Genomic DNA, 11202 nt, shown 5'->3' with positions numbered 1-11202 from the left:
TTAAAATTGATGATGCTTATTTATTATGAGGGCCTTTTTTCTTCTGTTTTTAATTGGGGGAGTATGGAGAAGGAGATAGTGATGGTAATGTTAAAAAAGAAGAAGAAAGTGTACAAGAACAGAAAAAAAGTTCAGAAGGAAGCAAAGACCAGCAGGACAGTTTTAAAGAGTTTTGTATATATGTATATTAAAAGCAAGTGTTATGGAAGTTCCCTTTCACGTAAAAGCATCTTTTGTGTTTTACCTTGTATTTTTAAAAATACCTCTTTTTTTATTTGTTAAATTCAGAATAGTTAAATTAAAAAAAAAAAAACAAACAAAAAGGGGAATGGGTTCCGTTGGGGGGCTACCCTAAGGGTGCATTCCCCCTCAGTATAAAAGCCAAACTTCCTGATCCTATAGAGGAAATTAAAAGGAAAAAAAAGAGAAGAAAAGAAAAGACTGGATGGCTATTTATTGGAGAAGACATAGTAGAGATTCATTTTCAAGTATGGGTTGGGCTTGATAGCTCTCTTCTGGCCACTGCAGCCTGGAAATTTTGTGATTTTGCTCAATGATTTGCAACATCAGAAGAATACAGGTATTCAAATGATAGATTTTGGGGAAGCTAGGTGGCACAGTAGATAAAACACTGGCTCTGGAATCAGTAAGACCTGAGTTCAAATTTGGTCTCAGACACTTGACACTAGCTGTGTGACCTTGGGCAAGTCACTTAACCTCCAATTACCTTGCATTCCACCCCACCCCCCAAAAAAAAGGATGAATCATTGTTTCAAGGAGAAGCCTGGGATCATGATAATAATTTTGTCATTTTCCAAAAGCAATTCAATTCGCTCTCCTCCTGTTCAATTTTGTTCCTAGCCAATTGTCCATTTGCAATGTCTGTCCAAGATAAATATCATATTAACATATTATTAAATAGCACATACAAAAGGCAGCATGGCTTAGTGGGTAGAGAGCTAACTTTGGAGCCAGGAAAGCCTGGGTTCAAGTCCCACCTCTGGCTGAGGAACCCTGGGCAAGTCACTTTGCCCATGAATGTTCCAGGTACTTCTTCTCTAAGATAATAGGTTTCAGAGAAGGTTTGATCAAGATAAGTGGAGAGGTAGAAATGTTGGAGAGGTTGTCCATCCAGCTGAATATTGTAATTAGAACAATAGGTCTTTTTCATCCCCTTGGTTTTTCCTGTGTCAGCTAAATCTCTTTTGTGTATTATGGATCTCATTTAAGAGGCTCTGCAGTATTCTGAAGCCTGATGAAACAGGTACAATGTCATCTGCAAAAAGGAGCATGTAGAAGACCTTACTATATAAAAGAATGATCAGATATGAATTTTTTTTTAAAGAAAGAGTTTATTATGGCTTTTTAGGGCTTTCTTTGTTGGAGGGGGAGGGGGTCCAGTTGTCTGCGTTTATTTGTGTGAGGAACTCCAGGTAAGAAAACTTTCAACAATGCAGATCAACAAATCATCTGTAAATTATAGTCTTAGAGTTTATTGTCTTGAAGCATTGAGATGTTAAGTGACTTGGCTGAGTTATCACAGGTAATAAGTATTAGAGAAACAGATTCTAACTCTGGTCTTTCTCCCTCCAAGGCTAACCATTTATTCACTATAATAATAATAATAAAATAATAATAGCTAATGTTTGTAGAGTGATATAAGCTTCGCAAAATGCTATACACATATTGTTTCATTAGATCTTCACAAAAATCCTGTGAAATTATTGCTATAAATTCCATTCTACAGATTAAAAAACTGAGATTGATAGGTTAAGACCAAGGGTCATGTGGCTATAAGTGTCTGGGGTAGAATTTGAACCCAAGTCTTTCTGCCTCCAAATCCAGCCCTCTACTATTTCATGTTGCTCTTTTGTCAGAGCTTATCATATACAAACCATTTTAATAAGCACAGGATTAAGAATTTGAAGGAACTTTAGAGATCATCTAATCTAACCCCCCTCACTTGACAGATAGGGATAATAAGACCTAGAGAAATTAAATTCCTTATCCAAGGTCATACAGGAAGCTCTGAAACCTTGGATTTGGATCTAGATACTTTGACTCAAACACCCTGAGCTCTTTCCACTTTGACATGTTTCATATTAGTAAATTGTAAAAGCATTCCAACAGGAACCATGGCTTGTTAGTATAAATTTAAATAGCCTCCTAATTGATATATTCAATAAGTATTGGAAGGTGATGAAATTAGAATGATTATTTTACCTGGATAATCACCTTATTATAACAATTAAAAATATTTTTATTGACATCTTTTGTTATTGCTATTTTCAAATACATTCCTCCACCTTTCCCTACTCAGAAAACCATCCCTTGTAACAAAGAATAAAAAAGGTCAAAATACTATAAAAATTTGTTATCTAATCTCAATGGGGCCCTCACTACAGCAAGGCAATCCTTTATCTACTTCCTAATTAATTCCCTACAGAATTCCCCACAACAGTTCAAAACTCTGTCTTTTTTCTGCTTATCTCAATAAAAGGCTTCAACTATTATTTTACTGAAAAAATTGAGTTCATTCACTGTGTGCTACCATATTCCTCTTCTCTCCAGCTCACAACCCCTTTACCACGGATCCACTGAAGTGGTCCTTCTTGACAAAGACAATCCCTTCACACGTACTTTTGATCCTGTCCCTTCCTATCTCCTCCAGCAGACTCCACCTAATCATTCCCTTTCTTTCTAATCTTTCATTTCTCCCTTTCTACTGACTTCTTTGATACCTAAAATTATTCTCTGGTCTCCCCCCATCCTTAACTACCATCTCCTCAAACTATTATACAATTTACTCTCATTTCCTTTCCTCTCATTCATCTCTTAACACTTTGCAGTCTGGCTTCAAACTTCATCCTTAAATTGAAATTGCTCTCTCCAAAGTTATCAGTGATCTTGAAACTGCCAGATCTGCCAGTTTCTTCTTTGACTTCATCATTCTTGACCCCTCTAAAACAATGGATGCTGTTGACTACTTCTCTCCTCCTAGATACTCTCTAGGAGTATGGAGTTTTCAGGAGAGGATTCTTGGTTCTCTTTCTCCCTGTTTGGCTGTTCCTTCTTACTTTCTTTGCTAGATCAGCATCTATATCCCAACGGATTCATAACCTAATGATCTATCCAGGGCTCTCTTCTCTTAGTATATAAAGTGTTCTTAATCTGACTTAGTGAAATTAAAAAATTTTTTTCTAACTATTCCAATAATAGAATTCCCTTGAAATCTTATTTATTTAATTTCATGTATTAAAAACATAATTCTAGGGGCAGCTACGTGGTGCAGTGAATAGAGCACTGGCCCTGAAGTCAGAAGGACCTGAGTTCAAACTTGACCTAAGATACTTGACATTTAACTAGCTGTGTGACATTGGGCAAGTCACTTAACCCCAATTGCTTTCCCTCCCCCCTCCCAAAAAAAGTAAAAAAAAAATGTAATTCTATAATAAGAGATATATAGGTTTCATCAAATTGCCAAGAATGTCTATGATAGAAAAAAATATTAAGAACCTTCACTCTGTACTCTAATAAAAGCTAGCATTTATTTAACACTTACCATGTGCCAGGTGCTTTACAAATATTATCTCCTTTTATCCTTATAATAACCCTGGAAAACAGGTGCTTTTATCATCCCCATTTTACACATAAGGATACTAAAAGTGAGAGATGTTAAGTGACTTGCCCAAGATCACACAGCTAATAAGTGTCGGGCTGAATTTGAACCCAGGTCTTCCTGACTCCAGGTCCTATGCTCTACCCACTTGTATCAGCAAGCACCCCAGCATCCCCAGGGTGGCTGCCAATACAGGTTCTTAGATCTGCTTTGTTAAAGGAAAGCAACTCAAAATGGGTTAACAAGCTTACTTTAATCAGTCAAATTATGTATCGTTCACCTAGTTCAGGGGAAAAAGGTCAGCACCCTGAACTTCAGAGTATACAGACAGAATTATCAAGACAGAGAAACAGATCAAGTAGACAGGTTTCCAAACTGTCCAACCATAACATCCATTCCAAATCAACATCTGGGTTTTTCAAAGCCAGGGGGGGCTCTCAACAATGGCTTCCCAGAGTCTCATCTGATCAAATCACAGAACACTTCTCAAAATGAGCCCCAAAGCAAAGCCTCACATCAGGGATTATATAGCTTTCTCCTGGGCCAGGAAATGTAGCCACCCTCTTGACCCACTGCCCAATCACACAGCATCAAGGTGTGGGCATTCCTGAAAACCAAGCCTCCTGCCACAGGCTCCATGTGACCACATTTAGCCTATTAGGAGGCAGAGTATATTTTCAAATCAAGGAAGTTTCTCAGAGTCTCTTAAGCCTATCAAAGGGCCTAAGGGCAGGGAAGATATTTAAATTTGCATTTCCATTACACCACTGTACCACCTAGCTGCTATCTCTTTGCTAACCTCATCAGTTGTCATAGTTTAATTATCATTTCTATTCAGATGTCTCCCTGAGTTATCAAATATTTTGAACTGAATGTACTACAGGAATCTCAAATTCTATATATCCAAAATAGATCTCACTCTCTTTATCCCAAAACAAGTCCTTCTTCCGAATTAATATATTTCTGATGAGGGTACCGCTAATCTTAGTTATTGAAGTTAGGAAACTGGAGGAAATCCTGTACTCCTTCATTTCTGTCACTCAACATACCTAATCCAATTATTTTCCAAGTCTCATAGATTCTGTTGTCTGCCCCCTTCTCTCCACTCATATACCACCACCATTATATAAGCTCTAATCACCTCTCACCCGGCTTAATGCAGTAAGTAGTCTATTAATTGGTCTCAACCTCAACCTCAAATCCCTTGTCTTGGCAGTCCACCCTCCTCCACACTACTGCTCAACTAATATTCCTAAAGCATAAATATGACCCTGTCCCTCCACTGCTTAATCTTTACTGCCTCCCTGTTTGTTCTTTTTTCATTTTTGATAGCAGTAATTTGGTTTTTCCTTCTTTTCTTGAATTAAAATAGCCAATGGCTTATGTTTTATTGCTTATTTTTCCTAAAAAAAAATCAGCTCCTAATTTCATTTACTAACTCATTGTTTTGTTGTTTTTTTTTTTTAACTTTCAATTTTGTTAATATCTCCTTTGATTTTCAGGATTTCTTTTTGAGAGGTTTTGGGGGTTTCTAATTGGTTGGTTTTCTAGATTTTTTTAGTTTCCCCTCTTCCAAATGACAAATTATTTTATGTACCTACATAGGTACATATTATCTCCCCTGACAGAATGTAATTCTTTGAGGGCATGGTGTATTTAATTTTTGGTATGGCATCACCAGTACCTAGCAGTGTTCCTAGCATGTAGTAGGTACTTAGTAAATACTAGTTGGTTTGTTGATGATCAGGGGATATAAGAAATGTAATGACTGACATGTAGAAGATCCATAGAGTACTGAACATACGAAGGGATAGAAATATCCCTCAATGATTCCTGGTTAGAAGACATAATCGTCCTCTGACATCAAACACAAAATGTCAGAGATCCTTAGTGTTTCTTATTAACCCTGTATGCATTGAACATCCATGAATTTTACTGAAAACATTTCTGTCTTGTATGTTTATGTATAGTATATGTATATATACATACACACACACAAATATACTTAACTAACAACTTACTTAACCCCTACAGAACTCAGATTTTTCATCTGCAAAATGGAGGAGGGGAGGTTAGTTTTTCTAAATTCTTTCTGCTCTAATTCTAAGGTCCTTTAACCTATTGTAAAGGACCATTATTGGTTTTTCCATCTAGTTCATCTTCTTTTTAGAGATCTTTTCATTTTCCAGGTTGTATTGTATATATGATTTTTCTGGTTGTACTCATTGCATTCTACAATTCATTACAAGCTTCCTGTGTATCCTATGGTTGAGGTTAAGGATACCTTTTAACTCAAACTCATTTAGATTGGAAATTCCTTGTAGGAAGAAACTGTACTAGGCACACAGGAGATGCTCAGTATTTGTTGTTTAAGTCTATGATGCTTCCTTAAGTAATATTTTCCATAAATTTTACTGAGTAAAGTAGCCTATGCTTACATTAAAAATACATCCTTGCTGTCCTCCTAACTTCTTAGGGAGTCCCCTAGCTCTAGTATTCTGGGTTTTGCTGCATCCAGAGAGCCATAACCAGAGCACAACAACCAAGACTTTGTGCCTAGCCTGGGCACCTAAATTTAGGGAGTGTGGAAAACACTTGAAGTCCTTCGGTAGCATATGGAAACAACTGAGTTTAGCACTTAATTAACAAGAATAGTTAAAATACGAATTCCTGAGCTTTTTCCTCTCCACCCCTGAAAAAATATCCTGGTTCCAGGCAAAAAATTCCTTTGGCTTTGGCTGATCAGAGTGCCACTCACTACTACATAGGTATGCATGTCTTGTCTCACAAATGAGAATTGTGGGTTACTAGGAGGAAAGATGTAAGAGTTGAAGAAAAAGGGAGGGATGGAAGGATAGGATTTGGAACTCAAAATATAAAAAATCCCAAATGTTAAAAACTGTTTTTACAGTTTTGGGGTAGAAATTGGGGTAAAAAACCAAAATATTATTTAAAAAATAAAGAGTTGTAGATAGATGTTAATAAGCCCTGTTCATTTTAAAAGTTAAAATTTAATGAATCCAAAAACAATTGAAACTGAATGCTGCAAAAGAAAGCTTGGCTATTAAGGTGAGATATGAGAAGACACCTCCCCTCTGCTCCTTGGCAAAGGTTGGGGTCCATACTACATGTAACATCTGATTTTTTTACCTTGTGTTGATAGGTTTCACTGAATTTTTTTCTAGTCTTTCCCTTTTTGTACAAATTCTTTGTTATAATGGATAGTTGGGAGGGGAGAGGAAGGGATACAGGGAAAAATCTAGGGAAAGTAAAAACAAAAGATATCAATACAAATCTCTTGAAAATTAAATGAATCACCAGCAAATCATATGCAAAGCAATATGCAAATTGCTTTTTTTTTTCTGAGTCAATAGCTCATGTACTTTTGACTACTTGGCAACACTATTACTCACTGGTTTTAAGTATAAAATTAATCTGTCTTTGTCAGTTGAAGCCTTGCTGACAGATTCTCTTTTCCTAATCTGTGGCTTGTTTAGAAAGAAGAAAGTGATAAGGAGACTTAGAAATCATGAGGTTAACAAAACCAAAATATATATCAGATTTAGGTCAGTCAGGTAGCAAAATGTGCTGGTTTCTCCCTTTTCCTCAGCTTGTCTAGTCCTCTCATGGTGACTTAAGTGAACAAAATATCCCACAGGTTTGAATCATAAAACCAGAAAACCAAATGAAGAGCTAACCAAATTCACCAAGTCACATTCAAATAAACACTTGGTTAGGTGTGGAGGATACAGAGATAAGAGCTGGCCCAGGGACCATACCCTAAAGAGTTTATAATCTAAGTAAGGAGGGGTTGAGGGATATAAATACACAGACAATTATGATGCATGGAAAAAGGAGGTAAGTACAAAGAAGCACAGGCAAAGAAGGAGAAAAATCCTTTTGAGTTGAGTTCAGTGAGGGTGGTAAGGGGAGGAGGATGTTAGGGATGGCTTCATGGGGTTGGTGGGACCTGAGCTGTGCCTTGAAGGAAAGGAGGTACTTAAGCACTTCTATATGGGACCCATCCATGCCAGCCTTGAGGACCAACAAGAACAAATACATAGAGATGGAAGGAAGATGGAAAGGAATGGGAAAGAGAGTAATCTATTTTTACCAGTGACATAAAGTATGTCAAGAGAAGCAGCCTGAAATAAGGCTGAGAACCCTGTCGATGCAACATCTGATTGGAAGCAGATTATGGAGGATGTGAATGCCAGGATAGGACTTTATAATTTCTTTGATACCTATGGGGAACAATGAGAAGTTTTGGAATAGAAAAATGGCATGAAATTAGCTTTGTGTTAGGAAAATTGCTCAGGCAGTGGCATGAAGGATGGATTGCAGAAGGGGAAGCACTAGAGACAGACAGACCAGTCAGGAGGCTATTGCAATAATTTAGTGAGAAGTAATGAAGGCTTCAACCAGGATGGTTCTATCAGGAGTAGAAAAGAGAGCATATCTATTTGAGAGATGTGGAAGTGGGACCAACAGGACTTACTATTTGTTTGGATGTATGAGGTAAATGGAGAGAGAAAAAACAAATTTCATTCTGAGGTTGTAATCCTGAGATTCAGAGGTGGTGCTATCAAAAGAAATAGGGAATTCAGGGGAAGGGGAAGCTTTGGGAGGAAGATGAGGAGTTCACTTTTGGACATAATAACTGTGAGATGATGTTATATCCAGGTGGAGATGCCTTGCAGGTAATTCCACATTCTTTAGTAGGCACAAGGTGAGTGGCTATACAGTATCCGGTTATCTGAAAGGTTGCCCAATCTTGGTGATGGAGATAACTGGAGACAAAAACAACCTGTAAAAAATACTGCTGTCCCTGAGATATTGTCAGTTGACAAAGAAATTATTGGAGTAAGAAACTAGGAATATGCAGTACTTTGCCCGTGGTAGGTACTTAATTTTCTTGGACAAACAATGTTTGTTGAATGAATGAATGATGTTCTAGACTTCTAATTTAGCCACAGAAGTTGTAGTTTTGGCTTTGCAATGTTGGGCTGAATGAGAGCCTAATCTCTCTGAGCCTAGGGTTTTCTCATTTGTAAAGAGTGAATAGTATTACCCTCTTCTCTGTCTGTTTCACAGAGATATGATGAGGATGGATTACCTTTTTAAAAAAAATCTATATCATGCTTTGAGCTCCTCAGAAATAGATGTTTTATAAATGAGTTGTTATTATGTTTAATGAAACAGATAGTACCATCACATAATGGATAGTACCAGCCTGATGGATATTAGATACTCAGAATAGACATAACATATATCATCAATCATAAATTCAATACCCTTGGATCAGTATTTAAGCCATATTTCGTAATGACCAATCTTGGTTCCAGAAAACAGATGATGAAATGCATTTTCCTCCTTTTGATAAAGGTGGGGGATTATAGGTCTGGAATGTTGCATACACTGAGACACAGTCCCCGTATTGGCTGGTTTCATTGAACTTTTTTGTTATATGGTCAGGCTATCTAGAAGGGAACGATTTAAACACAAAAGGTAATAAAATTTATCTTTCAAAAAGACTTGTATATTTACACCATGCTGGGAAAAAAAAAAGGTATTGTGGAACTTTTCATGCTAATTGCATTTTATCAAGCTCTTCAGGTTAACCCAGCTCCCAAACCTAAAGACAAATCAATATTAGAGATAAATAAAGGACCTCAAACCTGTGATAAAAGACCTTAGTGAAAGTTCCAAAACACTTAAAGAAAAAGTTCAGCTATGAACCCATGATTGTTTTCTAGTTCAATGGTCCCCAAATCTGGTGGCAGGATCTCTTGGGGAGTTGGGGAAAGGGGGGAATGGGATATTCAGACTCTAGTGTTATCAAACAATCAGAGGCTATTCTCATCTCACCCTTGCTGAATAGCAAATCAATAGCTAACCCAGGGGCCTGTCTCCAACACAATCATATCCACCTTTATCTCTACCACCCTTACAATTCCCTCCCAGTTCTTGGCAAATCCCCACCCCAACTACTGAGCCTAAATACCTTTAGGGCCTAAACCCACCTCTCTCCTTAGCAGCTGTGGAGATGCCATTAGGAAAATTCTACTTTCACACTCAAGGGGCAGTGGCTGGGGAGCCTTCTTTTTTTAATTTTAGGTGGGATAGATTCAGTCATACAGGATCAAGAGGTAGAAAGGAAGTATGGCCTATTATCATAGATATTTCATTATCTTTCTCCACCCCACCATCTTCCTAATCACTGTCAAAGGCACCACCCTCTTTCCAGTCACCCAGGTTTTTACAAAGTTGGTGTTATCCTTCATTCTTCCTTTTCCCTCATCCTCCTTAACCACTGAGTAAACTGCCAAGTTTACAACACATTCTCTTTCTACGTTTTTCATATCCAGCTGCTCTGTATTCACACAACTACGCCCTAGTCAGTTCTCCAATGAACCACTGTCAAGGCCTCTGTCAACTGGGTCTAAAGCCTCTCTCCATTCCTGTCCACCATCCTCCATACAACTGCCAGTTATTCTCCTCAGGCTGTCTGAATATGTCTCTCCTCCACTCAATGACTCCTGTGGCTCCCTACTGACTCTGGGATCAATTTCATCTTTTTCTCATGCTCTTTTCATTTTTATTTTATGATGTAACCTTATAATTCATAGTACAGTAGTACATATATGTGAGTTACAAATAATAGCTTAAAAACTTCCCTAAGACTTTGGGGATATTCTATATATCGAATTAGGTTGTGTGATCAAAAAAGAATTACTGATAGGCGTGCATAATCCAAAAAGTTTGCTTTAGTTTATGAATTTTCTGAGACTATCCTCAACTAATCCTTGTCACACTCACAGATTTTGAAGATTGTTCTTCTCCATGTCTTATGAGAATGGTATCTTGATGCCTCTCAGTTTATTTACTGGAGTGGTAAATGCTAACCATCTAGCCAAAAAATAAAACAAAAGCCCCCCTAAGGGACTCATGGCTATAGTATCCCTGTATGCTGGAGCCAGTTCTTACCTCACCTGGTCTGCTGACTTAAATTTTCAGTGTGTTTGCACCCCAGAAATCGACAAAAGTCAAGGCTTGATTTATTGTTTTGTTGATTGTCTAGTCTCAAGAAAGTGCTGGAGAAATTGTTAATAATAATGCAGATTAAACTTAAAAGTGTGTATACTTTTTTTTTGAGAACAGGTTGTTAAACATTTACCAGTACATCATTGTTGGCAATTATTGGGTGCAATAAGCCACAAATATTGTGTTAAAGAATATGAGGACTTGGCACACAGTAAACACTTACATGTTTTTGGCTTTGCTCCTCTGTAAAACCATGGGTTTGGATTACTCCTTCTCAGAGTTCACACCCAACTCTCTCATATTAACTGACCTGATGATTCTGATGCTACTTTTATGCAATTTCATCCAGCCAAACTGATAGTTTTTGGGATATTTCCCTATTTATTGGAAGGGGGAGGAAGGAAATGCTTCTGAGAGATCAGCTGTAATAGACATATTGTGGGATAGTAGAAAGAATGCCCTCTCCTATCACTAGGTAGGCCTGCATAATAGTTGCAACTCTGCTTTCTCACTAAGGGAAGGTTCCAGGTAGGGTTAGT

Source organism: Petaurus breviceps, unplaced genomic scaffold (assembly GCF_028583685.1).
Source record: "Petaurus breviceps papuanus isolate PSGF00001 unplaced genomic scaffold, PetGlider_PUasm1.0 90919, whole genome shotgun sequence".
In the NCBI taxonomy this organism is placed as follows: Eukaryota; Metazoa; Chordata; class Mammalia; order Diprotodontia; family Petauridae; genus Petaurus; species Petaurus breviceps.
The sequence above is the reverse complement of the archived record's forward strand: the minus strand, read 5'-3'. Positions refer to the sequence as shown.